Genomic DNA, 18,072 nt, shown 5'->3' with positions numbered 1-18,072 from the left:
GGTTAGAACCACGAGCCCATTGGTGCTTAGCTTCAGTGTATTCGTGGAGGGATGTGTGTGAGGCAGAGACGTTTAGCACATAGTAGGCCTCTTTGTGAGCACCCATTTCTGGACCATGATTTCAACAATGCCAGGCACTGTTGGTTACTGTAACCATTATAAGTCTAGAAGTTGAGATAGGTCTCAATTTAGTTCTCCTTTTCATGATTGCTTATTTTAATTGCCTCCACTGTCCAAGTAAATTTTAGAATGATCTTATCTGAAAACAGTTTAAAAATCTTGCTAGGGTTTTAGTAAGATTAGAACTAAAGTTGTACATCGGTTTAAAGAGAATTGACATATTATCTTATGGAGCCTGTCCATCCATTATAGATATCCATTTATTCTTATTTTGCTTTATTTATTTCACCAGTGGTGATTAGCTGTCAGCAGGTGTTTCAGCACATGTCCTTTAGATTTATACTTCAGTGTTTCACCTTTCTGCATCCACTGAGATGATGTGTGATTTTTCTTCTTTATTATTGTAGAATAAAATGTATGAATGTTGCAAAAGTTGAACCAACCTTGCATCCTTGGAATTACACCCCATTTAGCCACAGTATATGATTCTTTTGTGAAAAAGGAGAGATCTTGGCCTCTGGTTCACTCCTGATCCTGGTGATGGTCTCCTACATGTGGGCCAGGAAGGCTGAGATACCTTCTCCCGCCTTTTCAAGTGAATCGGACGGGATCTGGGTTAGAATCGGAGCAGTTGGGATGCCGGCACCATGGTTGACAGCCTTACTGGCGGAACCACAACGCAGGCCCCGAGCTGGCTGGGCTCTATTGGAAAGTATTTGACTCTGAACTTTTTCTGCTCGTTCTTGTTTTGTATTTCTGAGTAATATTAATGTAGAGCTTTCCTCGTACTGCCTTTATCTGTTTTCATGGCAGAGTAATTCTGCCTCTCTCATTAAACAAATTAGTATTCCTTCCAATTTTATGAAATTGGTGGTGATTTTTTTTTAAATGTTTGGCAGGATGTTCTAGTGAAATTCTCTGTAAAAATCTGCACCTGGTGGTTTGCTTCAGGTGGTTTTAAATCATAAATCTAGTCTCCTTGATAATCATGGTGTCCCCCCAGTCTCTTGTGTCATATTGGGTGAGTGTGAGTCCATTTGATGCAAACTGACAAGTTTGTGTATGTTGATTTGTGTGACTATTTGTCAGCATGGATACCAGCTGATGCCTGGTAAATATTTCTCTTGTTACCTTGCCAGATTTGCTAGAGGTTTGTCAATTTTGTTAATCTTCTTAAAGAGAAAGTTCCTTATGTCATTGATTTCTGCATTGTTTATCTGGTTTTTTATTTTAAATCTCACTAACTTTTGTCCTTGTCAGCATGACTTCCTCCATCCTACTTGGTTGGCTTTGTTTTGGTCTTTTCATTTAGGCCTTCTAAGAGGGAGTTTGGGTTATCGATTTGCTTCCTGGTGACGTAAGCGTTTAATGCTGTAATTTCCCCCTCGACATTCCTGGGCCACAGATTCTGATGTATTCTTATTCAGTTCAATACGTTAGCTGCATTTCCACTGAGATGTCCTCTTTGACCCCTCAGAGTGTGGTGCAGTTTCTAAGCATTTCAGGATTTCCCTGCAACCTTTCTTTTACTGATTTCTAAATTCATCCAGTTGTATTCTGAGAGCACACTTTGCATGATTTGTTTTATCATTCAGGATGTGGCCTTTCTCAGCACTCGGTCTGGAGGCGCTTGAAAAGCTTTTGTACATTCTGCTCCTGTCATGTAGCAAGTTTCCTATTAATCTCAACTACAGCCTGTTGCCTGGGAGTTGCTGAAGTTTTGTATAACCTGTTTCTCTGTATTTCTGTCAATTGATGAGGAGTGTTAACATTTTTTATTGTAATTATAGACTTGTCTGTTTCTCTGTATAGTTATTTTTTAATATTTATTTATTTTTTGAAAAACAGAGTTACAGCCCCAGAAGGCTGCAAAGGCTGGGGAGGATCAGAACAATGCCTGGAACTTTGTGCGGGTCTCCAGTGGGTACAGGGGCCCACGCACTGGGCCATCTCTGCAGCTCTCCCAGGCCATGGGTGCAGGGGCCCACGCACTAGGCCATCTCTGCAGCTCTCCCAGGCCATGGGTGCAGGGGTCCACCCAGCTGGACCATCTCTGCAGCTCTCCCAGGCCATGGGTGCAGGGGCCCACACACTGGGCAATCTCTGCAGCGCTCCCAGGCCATGGGTGCAGGGGTCCACCCAACTGGGCCATCTCTGCAGCTCTCCCAGGCCATGGGTGCAGGGGCCCACACACTGGGCAATCTCTGCAGCACTCCCAGGCCATGGGTGCAGGGGTCCACCCAGCTGGACCATCTCTGCAGCTCTCCAGGCCATGGGTGCAGGGGTTCTCGCAGCTGGGCCATCTCTGCTGCTTTCCCTGTGGGGAATGGGGTGCTGAAGCCACCCCCATGAATATAAAAAGCCGTGGCAGAATGGCGGCTGGCCCAGGGCCAGGAGGCGGGGTTGGTCTCGCCAGCAGGTAAACAGGAAGTCACAGGGATAGGCTGATGGCCTCGCTGCGATGATGCCATTGCTACTGGCCTATCAGGTAGCGCCAAGTGGACCAACGGGGAGAAGTGATTGGTGGAGAGCAGTATAAAAGCAGCTGCTAGAAGCAATAAGAAGGAAAAGAATGGGGCAGCAGAGAGGGGAAGAGGGGCTAAGATGTTTGGGTGGAAAAGCCAAGGCATACAGGGAGGAAAGCAGCAGAGAGGAGTACAAAAGCAGTACAAAATTAGGAATAACTGAAGCCACCCTCTCTCTCCTAGTGCACAGTATTGAACCTCTGCACACACATGTTTCATGGGCAAGCCCACGGTGCAAAAACTGCAAAACTGAAGTTCCTATTTATAGTTGTGTAACACAGTGTGATCATAACAGCAACTTGGTTATTTCGTTGTGGAGAAAAATATTACTTCTCTTCTTATTCCCAGACCTTTTCCCTCTCAAACTTTGACATCTGCAGAGGTGTTTCATAATTCCACATTTTTATGAGTTTTGGCAATAAAAGCAGTTGACTTACTCAGCTAGGAAAAGGTTGATAAATACTAATTGAGTTTTGCTTTGCGGAATCCTGCAGCTTGAGATAAGGACGCTTAAAGACACGACAAAAACAAACAAATAGCACATATTTTGTTTTCCTGCATGAGCAGATACAACCCTGTGTGGCTTGCAAGTGCTTCTCTTTTCCTCCAAATGTTAGAGGGCCCCCGTCTCCATTCACTGCTGCCAATTTAGCTGCCCCCACTGTGAAGTGGTTGTTCAGGAATGTTTATGGCAGATGGCAGAGGGAGAGAGAGCTGGTTGGATACAGACAAACTAAACCCTGGTGTCAAAGGATCATAACTCCTAAAATAACAGCTACAGTTAGCTTACTGTGTGCCTGGCACTTAATATTCATAAGTTCATTTTCATTCATCAGTCATGTGAGCTTAGAGAGATAATAGGTTACATCATTAGTTCTTTATCGGTAGTATTTTTGCCTCTCAGAAGATTTTCAGATTTATTTATTTGAAAGTCAGAGTTACAGGGATAGAGTGGGAGAAAGAGAGAGAAAGAGAGATTTTCCATCAACAGGTTCACTTCACTCCCCAGATGGCCATAACAGACAGGGCAACGCCAGGTCGAAGCCAGGAGCTTCAGCCAGGTCTCCTTCATGGATGCCAAGGGCCCAAACTCCTGGACCATCTGCTGCTTTTCCTAGACTGTTGGCAGAGAGCTAGATTGGAAACGGAGCAGTCTGAAGTGAACTGGAGTCCGCACAAGATGCTGGCATTGCAGGTGATAGCTCGGTCCTTTGCTTCACAACACAGGCCATAAATCCAAGACCGCAAATGTAGCAGAACCTCTTCGGGGGAGGAGCAGCAGTCTATGTAGAAATGGAATTTGCCTGACTGACAGTCACCCACAAGACAGAGCATTTCCCAGGCTATTTTGAACTGTGGTGCTGATCCCATACACTTTATATTTATAGGATAGCATGAAAAATGAAATATGTCAGGAACGTGCAAGCCTCTGGAAGCACGTTAACAACGCTGTTTGAACAGGAAGGATACTGTGAGGCTTAAACACATTTTTTCTGGTTCTAAGGCATCAGATTTTCCCTCAGTCTCATCAGGCATTGTTTGTGTGTCATCAACCGGTTGGAAAAGCATTAAGATGGAATGCTTCTTGATGACCCAATTGGATTGAGCCATAGTAAAGACTCCCTTGCTGGTTGTGACTCCAGGATGCCTCTGGTCCCTACCTGCTTCTTCTGTGTAATAGCTTTGCCCGCTGTTGTCCTTGGCTTGGATGCTGGGATGCTCTATTAAACCCCCTCCAGCCCCACCTTATCCATGCCAGCTCGCATGCCCTATAAACCACCCTCCAGCCCCCACCTTATCCATGCCAGCTCGCATGCCCTACTAAACCACCCTCCAGCCCCCACCTTATCCATGCCAACTCGCATGCCCTACTAAACCACCCTCCAGCCCCCACCATATCCATGCCAGCTCGCATGCCCTACTAAACCACCCTCCAGCCCCCCTTATCCATGCCAACTCGCATGCCCTACTAAACCACCCTCCAGCCCCCACCATATCCATGCCAGCTCGCATGCCCTACTAAACCACCCTCCAGCCCCCACCTTATCCATGCCAGCTCGCATGCCCTACTAAACCACCCTCCAGCCCCCACCTTATCCATGCCAGCTCGGATGTTTAGTAAACCTCCCTCCAGCCCCCACCTTATCCATACCAGCCCATGACTTCTTTGGAGAATGTCACAGTTTGACCTCGGAGCTGCTTGTTTCGTCCAGGGCTCTCATGTCCCTGATGTATGCAGAGGACCTCTGTCTCCTCAGGTGCCCGGTGCTAGCACAAAGGACAGTTCTCCGTGAAGCACAAAGCTGTGTCCTGAGTGTACAGCCTTGTACAGGTTGCTTGGCCTGGCACAACAAGGGCCCGGACTAAGGAAGCAGCTGTCAGGAGCGACTCCCACAAGAACACTGCATTGTTCAAAGATTCGTGTGGCCTTTGTTTAACCAGGAGCATCGGAGGGGCTTGGAAGTAGGACAGCTGGAGGATACTTGGCCTCAGGGCCCCCCCGCCCCGCAAAAAAAAGAAAAAGAAAAGAAACAAGAGACGCCAGTAGCAGGGCCACAGAAGGAATAGCGGGGAAGTGGCAGCCTTCACTCCGTATGCCTGGAACACAGGCCTGCGTGGGGAGAGTAGAGGCTTCCCTAAGGACAGAGGAATGTGCAGACGCCTCACTGTCAGCCAGCAGTGGGTGCTCAGTCTGGAACCAGCAAGGTGTTTGGGTGGCGTGACTGGAACACAAGTGTAGAAAGGAAAATAGCCTGTCCAGGAGAGAAACTCTGACTTTGCTCCAACCCCCAAAAGTGCACAACACTAAACATTAATTTTAAAGAAACATAAATTGTACATTTGGCTTAATGTTTAAAATGCTGCTGGGATGCTTGTTGGAAACCAGCTTGGCTCTCAACTCCAGCTTCCTGCTGATGTACGCCATGGGAAGCAGCCGTTCTGATTCAAGTTGCTGGGCGCTTATCAGCCACGTAGGAGACGTAGGTTGGGTTCTTGCTTGCCAACTCTGACCTGGCCTGACCCTCGCTGTCGTGGGCGTTTGGGGAGTTAACCAGTGGGTGGAAGATCATGTATCTGCCCCCCTCTTCCTCCTCTTCTTCCCTTCATCCTTCCCTATCTCTCTCTTCCTCTCTCTCTCCCTTGCTTCTTTCTTCTCGCTGCCTTTCAAATACACAAAAGAATTTTTTTTTAATTTACTAGGCAGCTTCTGTGTGCTCAGCTCCATTCCAGAGGCATGCAGCCCTGGATGTATACAGAAGCATGCAGCCCTGGATGTATACAGAGGCACGCAGCCCTGGATGTATACAGAGGCACACAGCCCTGGATGTATACAGAGGCACACTGCCCTGGATGTATACAGAGGCACGCAGCCTTGGATGTATAGGGATGGGCTGGGACAGAGTGGATCCAGCAGGGTTTGTTATCTGGTCAGAACTTGGCCTTGTGTTTTATAGAAGTGGGAGCCGTTGCAGGGCTGTGGTATTCGAAAGAGTGACGTTCCGATGGGACTGCTCTGCCTGTCATGTTGGGGATGCTTAGACTCAAATGGAGTATCAGGAGGCCGAGAAGGTGGGTGACTGCCACCCACCAGCGAAATGTTCTGCCTTCCATCAGTGAGAGAGCAGTGACAGAGTTGGGGAGTTACTCTGTTTACTTGTACTTTCCGTCTGAGCTGTGGGATCAACAAGCAGGAAGTTCCTCCTGTTTCAGAGGACTCCAAGATTTTGACCTTAACAACTGAGAGGCTGATGTTCCATCATCTAAGTTGGAGGAAGACTGTGCATGGAGTGGGCTGGGAAGGATGGGCAGGTCTCTGCTTCAGAGTGCTCTCTTCACTCTGTTATCCAGCAGGGATGTGGAGATAAGTGGGTTTTCAGATAGCCAGACGTTGGACTTCAGGAGGCATGTCTGACTGAGAAAGAAATGTGGGGTTGTTGGTACACTGGCACTATTTTGAGCCTAGGGGTTTAAAATGGCCAACAAAAGAGACGGGGCGAGTGAGGGAGACTGACCAGGGTGGCAAGTGTGTCAGGAGAAAACCAAGAGAGCCACTGTTGGAAGGAACGTGAAGGAAATGTGGACAGGGCATGGCGGCAAACAGGTCGCGTTTTTTGTTTGTTTTTTTTCTTCTGGGCTCATCACTAGATGTATCATCAGGTACATCCATGGGTTTGTGTTCTGGGTGGTTCTGTGTGAGCTGAAGGCATGTGCGCTACCTCATGATTAGCCAATAGACTCTCCACCGTTAAAGCCATCGAGGACCCCATGGCCTGCTGTGAGCTGTGTGGGAACCTGGTTCCCAAATGGCTGCAGCAGTACTCATTATCAAACCGGGCTGTCTTCTGAGTGAGGAGTAGGCTGGTGAGCTTTGGGAGTTGGTCAGTACTCTGCTCTAAAAAGAAAAGGGCATGGTGGGATGCTGCTATATCAGCTGAGATGAGGAAGGATCGTTGGATGTGACACCTGGATGTCATGGGTGACCTTACACAGGGTTGGGCCAGGACAAGGTGAGTGACACTTTGGAGTCAACTCAGTAGCAAATGGCAGGTGAGACATGGATGTCAAGTGAGCACAAAGAGGTGTGGTGCCTGTTGTTGGATTGGAAGGAGCCAGAGAAGATGTGCCTTTGTTTGGCTTAGTTTGTCTTTTGGCTGCCTTTAGATGAGAGGGAAGAGCCCTCTGAAGGCCATTTGTTAGTGGGAAATGTTAGCTCTTTTCCTGAGACCGAGACCATGGTGCAATTTGGCACAGGGCCCGTGCCTGCCTCTGCAGCTCACCTGGGATACTTATTTGTTTCCACCTGAATGGCAAATGATATCGTTTTGAAAGGCCTCCTGGTGCCTGATTGATTTGTTAGGGAGCCTGACAGCTTTAATGGACTTTTCTGACAAGACAATGGCCTCTGCTGGCAGTGTTTATCTTGGAAAGATTCCAGGCTGGTAATGAATGGTTTTATGCATGAAGATTGAGGATGAGGAGGCGGTGGGGGGTCGGGGAAGCACAAAGATTTGCCCTAATGTGGGACGTGGAGAATGAGAAGGAAACCCCAGGGTTCTCTCCAATTGCCAGCTGCCAGGGAGAAAACAAAACAAGTGGAGAAATGTGTTTCTGGAAGTGTGGTCAGGAGGGGACCACCTGGGACCATCCCATGGGGATGTCCTCTGGATCTCCCCCTACCTCCTGCCAGTCTTTTCCCAAAGGAACCCTATCCTCTGGAGTGCCATGTGATGTTTTAGGTAGGCATGATGTTTCATTACTGTCTCAAGGGCTGCCCTTTAGCCTGGAGGTTTAGATGCTGGTTAACATGCACACAATCCAGAACTGAGTACCTGGGCTCGGTTTGCTGATCCAGCCATGCAGACCCCAGGAGGCAGCAGTGGGTGATGGCTCGAGTCACATGGAGGTGTGGGTTGAGATGGAAGCTCCTGGGTTTGTCTTGAGCCAAGCCTTCATTCTCCCTAGCTATGCTAGCCAACAAGGAGTGATCCAGTGGATGGACAGTCTGCCTGTGTCCCCATCTGTTGCTCTTGCCAACCAATGAATCAATCCTTAAAATCTTGCCTCACAAATTTCTGCCTGTGTCATCTTGAGCAAGTCTCTTAACTTTTTGAATCTTTACATTCCTTTTCTGAAACAGGAATGCAGTGCAAGGAAGTCCCTCCCTTTTTGAAGCATCCAGGAAGACATGGTGACTATGAAGGGTGGGACAGAGAGGGCATAGCCCAGGAGCTCACATACTGATTGCTGCTGTAAGGGTCTACCTCCTTCTCTCGCACTTGCACAGGTTGGTTGGTCTCTCTGTCTCTTTCTGTCTCTCTCTCTTTGTCTCTCTCTGTGTGTCTCTGTCTCTCTGTCTCTCTCTCCTGATCTTATCATCCCTTACTATGAGAGAAGTCACAGTTGCAGGTGTTGATTAGTCAATGAACCCATCAGCCAAAATACCACCTTCCATCCATCCATGTGATTGAGCTCCTGCTCATAGGCACCAGGGTCATAAATCATGGCCTGTGATGGACTCAGAGAGTCCTGCCTCACCTGCATGCCAACAGTACCTACCCCTGAGCTGCCCTGGTACCCCAGGCTGTGTGGAGCTGGTGAGAGCAGACATTCCTGGCCACACGAGGTGTGCACACTGTACCTGAATGGGCCGAGAGCTACCTCTTTTTCCTCTAAGCAAACACTGCAAGGGTAAAGAATTTTATTGTAAATGTAACCTTGAATGCACTCCTATTGCAAACAAGAAAGGCATCATTCACAAACTTTAGAACATTTGCTTTTATTAGTAACAAGTTACTGCTCGTAGAACTAGAGCCGCAAACAACTCCAAAGCACTGTGTTCTTGGGGTTGGAAGGGCGTGGAATCTGAGAATGGAGTCAGGAGTCCAGAGAGGCAGGGATGGAGCCAACTGTCCTTTTCAGCAGGGCAGCCCTGGTCTCAGCTGCCCTCAGAGACATAGGCATGGAGAGAAAGACTGTTCCCAGCAGGTAAATCTAACTCCTAGAGCCCCTTACCTGCCCTGCCATTGTTGAGGCGGAGGCTCAGGATGAGTGGCAGAGCAGTGATTTGCTGGAGTGGCCCTGAAGGAACCCATCAAGCATTCGCAGCCACAGACAGCAGGAAATGAGCCTGAAGAGCTCCAGGAGGGTTCTGGCATCATTAACAGCCTTCTGCTCAAGTGGGAAGGCACCTGGTGAGAAGTCCAGACACAGCTCTTATCTTCAAGACCAGAGTCAGCTCCCCACACCACCTCCTCAGGGCCTCCTCTTTTCAATAATGAAGTATCTGATAAATGTGCAGCTAAACAGAGGGACCAAGGGGAGGGCAATGTCTCCCAGAGGCTTCCCTGGATTCACCCTGTTGGTCCTGGGCACCTTAGGGAGGGTATGGCCTGGGCGCTGACCAGGGTCCTGTGCACCTTAAGGGGACAATATACCCTGGGCGCTGACCAGGATCCTGGGCACTTTAGGCTGGGTGTGTGCTGGGCGCTGACCAGGGTGCTGGGCACCTTAAAGGGAGGGTATGGCCTGGGCACTGACCAGGGTCCTGTGCACCTTAGGGAAGGCATGCGCTGGGTGCTGACCAGGGTCCTGGGCACCTTAGGGAGGGTATACGCTGGGCGCTGACCAGGGTCCTGGTTGAGAATGTTCAGAAGCCAGTTGACACCAAGTGGGCCAGATCGGGCAGAGTAGGGTAGAACTTGCCTGGTCCATGGGGTGGATTAAGCAGCGAGTATAGGTTGTCTCTTTCTGCTGTCTCTCCTTGTTTAGTCCCTCAAGCACTCAGCTGTTTCCAAGGCCCTATCAGATGAGTGTGGAAGAAAGGGAAATTCCAGAACCTTTCTTTGAATCTTCATTAATCAGTTTGTCCATCAGAAGTGGGCTATAACCTGCCTCATTTCCCATGTCTAAAGAGCCTGTGTTCTCCCTAGTAAGTGAACAAACAGCCAAGAAAACTTTGGGTGGGGGGCTTACAGGGTCCTCCTTGTGAGGCATGCTTGTGACTTGCAATGATGGAGTACAAGAGGCAGAGTGACCCAGAATCACCACATAAGCTTTAGGAAGACACACCGCACCAGCTAAATGACAGTTAACTGCTAAGAGAGAGAACTTGATTGGTTAGTGAACTTTCCCATTCTGCCATTAGCATTCCTTCCAGGCATCTGAGAAAACTTCCGGAGCCCTCTGACTCAGGCTGTCCCCACTGACTTGCCTTTCAATGGGGATGATAGGAAAAAATGACTTTGCAGAAAGTTGTTTTAAAATTTAATAAGATTGCATTTTTGAGCATGCTTCAAACATTAAAAAGTTCCAAGAAGCCTGAGAGGATTAACAGTGATGGTTCTTTGAACAATGCTCATGGATCTAAAAGCCAGACAGAGGGTAGCTGCCTGTCTCCACCCTAACAATGACGTGAGGCCGTGGAGCTGACCAGCTAGGCCACGGGCCGCCGAACGATCTTGGTTCTTAGTGTAGAACTGGCTCACCAAAGGAAACGGCCATCACAGTAGTTCAGAAAGAAAAGCTACTTGTCTCCCCTGTTTTGCCAATTTGATCAACAAAATTACTGCCACATTTTCTTTCCCATTTAGTTGGCTGGTGAGTGTGAACATTTCCAAAATAGCTAGGGGGTATATGAGTTTCTTGTTTCATAATTTTCATATTCATGAATATTTATAACTGAAATGATTACTGCTTCTCTATCAAAATGTCACAATGTCTCCGACTTCTTAATAGTAACTCTTGTCTACCATATTTTTTGCAACAAAATTATTTTTCTTCTGTGCTTTTAAATTTTTATGAGACTGTTTTGGATATGAATTTTAAACTGTGTTAATCTCATCAGTTGATGTTGTATTTTGTGGGTTTTCGCATTACTTTTTGCTTTTGGCAAAAAGAAAAAGGATTCCATATCCAAAAATCTGAACAATGTTAATAAAATTCATACCAGGGCTCATTTTTAAATTAACTGTTTATCTAAATTGGTCTTGACACAGATTGGAGGTGATGTGCAAGTTCTTTTTTATTAAGAATAGTTTACTGACTAAAGATAATTTTTGTGTTCTCCAACTTATAAATTTCATTGCTGAAGCTAGGAAAGCATCTTTTTCTCTGATTTTCTTTATGGAATGCAACGGTTTAATTTTCGTTATGCACTGGTGTTTTGTTTTGATTCGAACAAGGAAAGTTGGCTACATCTGTGTTACTGATAAAGTGTAGGATTCCTGCCCTCTGGGCCCGTGGAATTCCAACTTTTGGATTTGACATTTCCTGCCATCTCAGACATTTTCTCATTGTATGTTTTGTGTTTCTGGCTCAGTTACAATGTAATCCTTTTTCATTTGTGGGTTGCCAATGTGAACTTTAATGAGTCTTTTTAAAGGATGTATTGTAGTCCTTTTTGCTTCACTCACCTGCTCACATAACAGACTCCACTTCGTTGTGTCTTCCAATGATTTGTTTTAACCTGCTGTCCTTAATTTGACGAGCTCTGTGGCTTTGCTGTAAATTTGCAGAGGCACTTGGGGAGTGGGTGACTCCACAGTCACCCAGCGTGCAGGATCATCTCCAGTGTGACTATCAACATCTCTCCCTTCCACCACCACTTCCTTCTTGTTCCAGAGTATGAAACACATATCCAATGGAAAGACAACTTGGTGCATTTCGGAGTGCTCTCATTTCTCCACGTTTTCCTGCTATAGTGCCTTTCTATGAGAACTACTTGTCTAGGGGAAAAGTCTATCATTACGGTTTTATTTGCCGCACTCTCACCTTGTGCTCAGACTTGGGCTGTCTGTAGACTCACAAGCCATGCTGTGGGTGCTTACAGCGCTCGTCAGCAGGAGAGGAAGGTAGACAGCTGGGGACAATGCTGGGGGCAGGCTTCCTGCTCAAACCAGGCTCCGTTCAGCAGAGAAAGCAGTTGCTTTTGGGTTCCTGTGCTCCAGGCAGTCCTGGGGCGGAGCAAAGGAGACTCCAGCCTGTCAGGCTCTCATCAGCAGGTTCACTTCCTTCTAGCCTCATGGCTCTGGCAGTCAGTGATGGAGTCTTCCCTGTTTCCATTTCATCGGTGGGCGATAGCACTCTCCCCTGAATTCTCAAAGTAGACTTTTGGATAGGGCTATGGTGTGGTGTTTGGGGAGTGGTTGTTCTTCCTGTGTCAAGAGAGTGGCAGGGGTTGCTGCAGCAGCTGCTGCTGACCAGGATCCTTTGAAAGTCAACTGTAGGTCTCTGCCGCCTGCACCCTCCAAGCACCTGGGACTTTGTGTCCGAGAAGGATTATTTCCAAAGGGCACAATCCCGGGCCCAGAGCGACAGTCAGTGGCTAAATCCTCACCTTGCATGCGCCAGGATCCCATATGCACTCCGGTTTTTGTCCCAGCTGCTCCACTTCCCATCCAGGTCCCTGTTTATGGCTTGCGAAAGCAGTCAAGGATGGCTCAAAGCCTTGGGACCCTGCACCCTTGTGGAAGACCTGGAAGAAGCTGCTGGCTCCTTGCTTTGGATTGGTTCAGTTCTGGCCATTGCGACCACTTGGGGAGTGAGCCAGCAGATGGAAGATCTTTCTCTCTGTCTCTCCTTCTCTCTGTAAATCTGACTTTCCAATACAAATAAATAAACCTCAAAAAAGAGAGTACTGTTCCCTGCAGGCAGGAAGGTGGGGAGGGAATGTACTCAGTCAGGTACTGGCAAATGCAGACCATTCAACAGTTAAACACTGAGTGACTCCAGCTTTTCACGGCCCTGTTGGAGCCTTCCTTAATTGGGTTCTCGCTATAAAGCAAAGATTTCGGCATTTTTCCATGTCCTTGCAGGGCTGCAGAATAGAGGCCAGGTGGATGTTCATGTGTTCATGCCTGTATTCCTACTGATTGAGCTCCTGCTGTGGACCAGGTGCTGGGTGGCGGTAGTGAACAAGACAAAAACTTCCCGATGTCTTCTGAGTGTCTGCTCTTCATCGCACACCCTCTATGCCATGTCACTCATTGATAGTCTCACACGTGTCACCAGGCTGGGAGGCAGCAGGAGCTGGTTTCTGTCAGTGAAGGGCCAGGGTCTTAGCTCGGCCTGATTAGAAAGCCCATGACTCACACTTCCCAAAGCCACCGTCTCTTGCATCCAGTGGATGAGCAGAATGCTGTGAGGATGGGGTCCCTGAGCAGATGCAGCATTTGACCTGACTGAAGAGGCCGTGGCTAGAGCATGCTAGACGTCAGGTTGCTAAGAAACATCAGGAAGTGGTACACACTAGCAGTGAGAGCCCGTCAGCCAGCAGGAGGCTCACCCCACAGGCAAGAGGAGCTCGCGCCTAGCGCACAGTCAGCCAGCAGGAGGCTCACCCCACAGGGAAGAGGAGCTAGCGCACAGTCAGCCAGCAGGAGGCTCACCCCACAGGGAAGAGGAGCTCACACCTAGCGCACAGTCAGCCAGCAGGAGGCTCACCCCACAGGGAAGAGGAGCTAGCGCACAGTCAGCCAGCAGGAGGCTCACCCCACAGGGAAGAGGAGCTAGTGCACAGTCAGGCAGCAGGAGGCTCACCCCACAGGAAAGAGGAGCTTGCACCTAGTGCAGTCTGCTGACGTGTTTCCCCCTGTAATTTTCAGGGAAACCATGCACTTGTCTGGGCTGCGGCCGCAGGGGCCCAAGAAGACATCCTGCTGCTTTTGCCTCAGCTGTGCCGTTCATTTCCCCAAAGCCATTCCGTGTCCTGTGCAGTCTTGGCTGCTCTCCTGCGTGGTTCATCGCAGGGGGATGTGGGAAGCTCAGCCCACCATGCAGTGGGACTGATGGAGGAGGATCTTCATAGAGACCTAGTTAGGCCTGAGAGTAGAGTTGGGCAGGGGTGGAGTGGCAGCAGGTGTGCCAACAGAGCAGGTGTTGTGGGTGACCTAGCCCCCTCTCAGCTTCCCAGGGAAAAAGGAGCTTTGTGTGTCCAATTCCATACACAGTCAGCAACCCCACGCATAAGCATGATTTTTAAAAGATTTATTTATTTTATTGGAAAGGCAGGTCCACAGAGAGAAGGAGACAGAAAAATCTTCCATCTACTGGTTTATTCCGCAATGGCAACAATGGCTGCAGTTGAGCCTATCTGAAGCCCGGAGCCAGGAACTGTCTCCCACGTGGGTGCAGGGTCCCAAGGCTTTGGGCCGTCCTCTATTGCTTTTCCAGGCCACAAGCAGGGAGCTAGATGGGAAGTGGAGCACCCAGGACATGAACTGGGGCACATATGGGATCCTCGTGCTTGGAGGTGGAGAATTAGCCAATTGAGCCATCACAACTGGCCCATAAGCATGGTGTTTTAAACAACAGCTCTGTTGGCTTGAAATCGAGTGGGGGCAGCCACTCGTCTGTTGGACAGACAGAGCCAGGCTTCTGTGGAGGATCAGAGCAGAGGAAGCTGTGGCTGGCTCGGGGCTCACCAGCAGGCAGCTGTGGCTGGCTCGGGGCTCACCAGCAGGCAGCTGTGGCTGGCTCGGGGCTCACCAGCAGGCAGCTGTGGCTGGCTCGGGGCTCACCAGCAGGCAGCTGTGGCTGGCTCGGGGCTGACCAGCAGGCAGCCCCCTGGGGCTGGGCTAGGTCTTTTCCCTCTCTACCCGGGTCTCTTTTTTCTTCTGTCAAACTCTTTAGGTGATTTGCAAGAAACTTTGAGCTCCACATTTTAAGACCCTCTACGATCAGCAGTTGGCAGGAACAGGTGATCAGTTTCCATTTTTCACACGAGAGAGGAGTGTGTGTTTGCTCTGGTGCATAAATGCATTTAATGTAACAACACACTTCAGAGTTGCGATACTTTGAGTAACGAGATGGATTGTAACTCGCATCAACCTGCTTGACCTGAACCATACTGTGAGAGAAGCTTTCTACAGCTCTTTCTTCCCCAAGTCTTCAAACTGCACTTCCGCCTCTGTTGAATCAGTAAAATAAGGGAGAGGGGAAAGAGGACGAAGGAAGAAATAGATGCTTTGTGGCTATTAAAAACCCAAAAAGCCTTTTAAGTGCTTGCAGTTTGAAGAGGATTTACAGTTGATCATTTTTTTTCGGGTGAAATTTTGACTGTGCTTCATTTTCAAAACTCAGCATGCTTGCTGACTTTTGAGTCTAAACCTCCAGACTTCCCCACATCATCTGTAGTCGGCATCAGATGAAGGGGTGGACGCCGGTGGATCAGGTCAGACGCCGTGAGCGCCATTATCAAGCAGGGTCAGATGCAGCAGCGTCACTCAGTGGCTGGAAGCATCTCAGAGACAGAGTGGACCCTTCCTTGAATAAGCCGTCATTATGGTAATCGCATCATGTTAATCCAGAGCGCTGCCTTCTGGATTCGGTTTGGCTCAGCCCGGTATTAAAATGAGTTTGCGCACTTGGGGAGCTGATGACTAATGACTAGTAGACAGCCATCAGTGTCTTGTCCAAGAATGGAAACTCAGTTTGGGATCAGTGTTGTTCATTCGCCATGGATAATCCCAAGGCAGGTAATGTGCACATAGCTCATTACAAGTTGATTCTGTTGCACGTCTTTGAAATCAAAACTGGGCAAGGGTAAAGCTGACAGACTACCAGGCAAGAGAAACCTCCCTTAGCTGGAGATTCTGTGGGTCTCTTCTCAGTATTATCTTTCAATGGCTCCCTGCTGCTTTTAGGCTAAGCTCTTTAACCTGCCTCTCCTGAGTTCTGTGTCTGGCTAGCTTGTCTCGCACTGGCCCTGCTTCCTCCCAGCAAGAACAAACCTGCCAGTGCTCTTGTGTTTCTGCTTGCCCTAGACCTTGCCCCTTTGGGCCTGAATTAGGCAGCCCCAGGCCCACTAGACCTCGCCATGGGCTGTCTTTTCCAACCCTATGCCCACAGCCCCTTCACACCCCGTCTGAGTTTCTGCCTGCCTTCCGCAAGCTCCAAGAGGGGGCACAGAGAGGTCCGATTTCTTCCACTGATGCCTGAGAGATGGTGGGTGCTGGTGAGCGAGAAGCACAGCGTGATTCCGTATGCTATGAGACAGGCCTGAGGTAGTCCTGGTGGGATCTTCCTGCTGGAGCTGCAGCCGCTCTAGTGCCAAGTCCTCCAAATCCCTTTAGTGGCATGTCCTACAGTCCCTCTAGTGCCAAGTCCTCCAAATCCCTCTAGTGCCATGTCCCTGCAGCCCCTCCAGTGCCGTGTCCTACAGGCCTTGCACACCACCCCCTACACTTGGACACTTAATTCGCACGCTTCGTTCCTGCTCTTCCTTCAGAACCTCAACCACCAAGGGCACTCCTTCTCAGTTCATGCCTGCACTGCAAGTGTACGTCTCCCACCAACCATTCAGATGAATCCTTGGCCCCTAACTCTTCTGGCTTGGCTTCAAGGCACAGTAACAACAGGGCATCCTCTTGCATGTACCTCTATGTGGGAATTCTTGTCTTCAAGTGCTGATCTCAGGATGGAGTGCTGGACTGCGTAGCACAGCAGACAGGACCTAACCAGCCCCTGTCTACTTGGCAGTCATCTCCACACTCATTTCACCACTCTCTGTGTATTAACCCTCTTTCAGGCCCCAAGAAAAGGCAGCTGGAGTGAGGTTGCATCAGACTAGGAAAGTGCTAACTTGGAGATCAGGCTGTTCCCCTGAGCAGGGTGGAAAAATGAGAGTGCCCTGGGGGTCCTGGTCAGTGCTAACCAGCAGAGGAGCCAGGGGATGTAATTCCTGCATTCCTGCACCTGCACGTGCGTTTGGTGTGAGCTGTGGAGGAGGCCAATCCTGAGAAACAGGGACTCATTGCTGCAGGTTGGAGGAGCACCTGTCTCCCAGGCCTGCCCATGGACATAAGCATAGATCCTCACTGGCATGCAGAATGAGGGCCGATGCCCTCGCCTGTGTGCTTCCTTGCAAAGGATGCCTGGCTCCAACCCTGTCTTCCGGCTCTAGGCTGGGCCTTGTGATGTAGATGGCTCCTTTTAGGAGTGTGTGTGGCCCCATGTTTGGCTCAGCTCTGGCCCCAGTGGGTACAAACAGCAGAAGAAATCCCAGGCTGATGAACAGCAGAGGTGGGGCTGTTGGAAGCACGTGAGGACAGAAGGAGCTTACAGGCCCCACAGGAAGCTGAAGACTGCAGCCGGCTTTCCACCACTGAGCCAATCCAATCAAGTTCAGTGACCCTGAAAGCTCAACTGGCCCAGCAGCTTGGTTTATGGTTTTAATCTAAAATGAGGAGTGAAGGGTGGAAGGCATCCCTGGCATCATCCTGGTTCTGTCTTAGAGATGGCTACTCAGGCCTCAGTTCCCACATCCGTCTGAATGAATACATATGTCACTCCATCCGGATGTGTTTGAAGAGGGCCTAGCATTGAGTGAGAAGTGGGGTCCCAGGGACCAGAGCCCAAGCTTGCCTCATACCCGTGTGCTCTCGGTGTGACTCGAACCACGTGTCTGGGTTCTCTCCAGGACATCCTTGCTGCTTGGACACTCCTCTTTGGGCTCTCATTCTCTAATGGGCGTCTCCAAGATCGCTTCCAGAGATCTCAGGAAGATTCGTACCCCAAGCAATCACTCGTGTGGGAGACAGCTTTGCGGAGAGGAACAGCGCAGCATCGAGGGAGAAATTCAATAACCGCATAATTTAATGAAAGCAATCTTTCTTTGACTGTGTGAAGTCTTCTCTGTTTCCTTACACTTTGCGAGGGCATAGACGCCGCGGATTTTTGAAGTCTTAATACAACATAATGAAATTAGACTATTTGTTATATGTACGTTAATCAGAATGTATCAAACTTTTATCAAGCAACCAAAATGACTAATGCTTACGGATTGTGCGTTGTGATCTAGGGCAAAGGGATGAATATTTCAGAAATTGCATTTAGTCCTTGTAGTGACACGGAGCGTGGCCTTCTGGTAGAAGGAGGAGGAGGGAGGGAGGCCCTTTTTTCTGCTTTTGGTATTTTTTAAAAAGTAAAA

At 49.0% G+C, this 18,072-nt stretch overlaps 1 protein-coding gene across 1 annotated transcript in view; it reads left to right on the top strand.

Annotated features, from left to right (window-relative positions):
• Window positions 1-18,072, top strand: part of CLSTN2 (calsyntenin 2) — a 411,318-nt gene that overhangs the window by 172,738 nt on the left and 220,508 nt on the right. The window lies entirely within an intron of this gene.

Source organism: Ochotona curzoniae, unplaced genomic scaffold (genome assembly GCF_017591425.1).
Source record: "Ochotona curzoniae isolate NIBS_2020 unplaced genomic scaffold, NIBS_Ocur_1.0 contig_1302, whole genome shotgun sequence".
NCBI lineage: Eukaryota > Metazoa > Chordata > Mammalia > Lagomorpha > Ochotonidae > Ochotona > Ochotona curzoniae.
The sequence above is the reverse complement of the archived record's forward strand: the minus strand, read 5'-3'. Positions and strand labels throughout refer to the sequence as shown.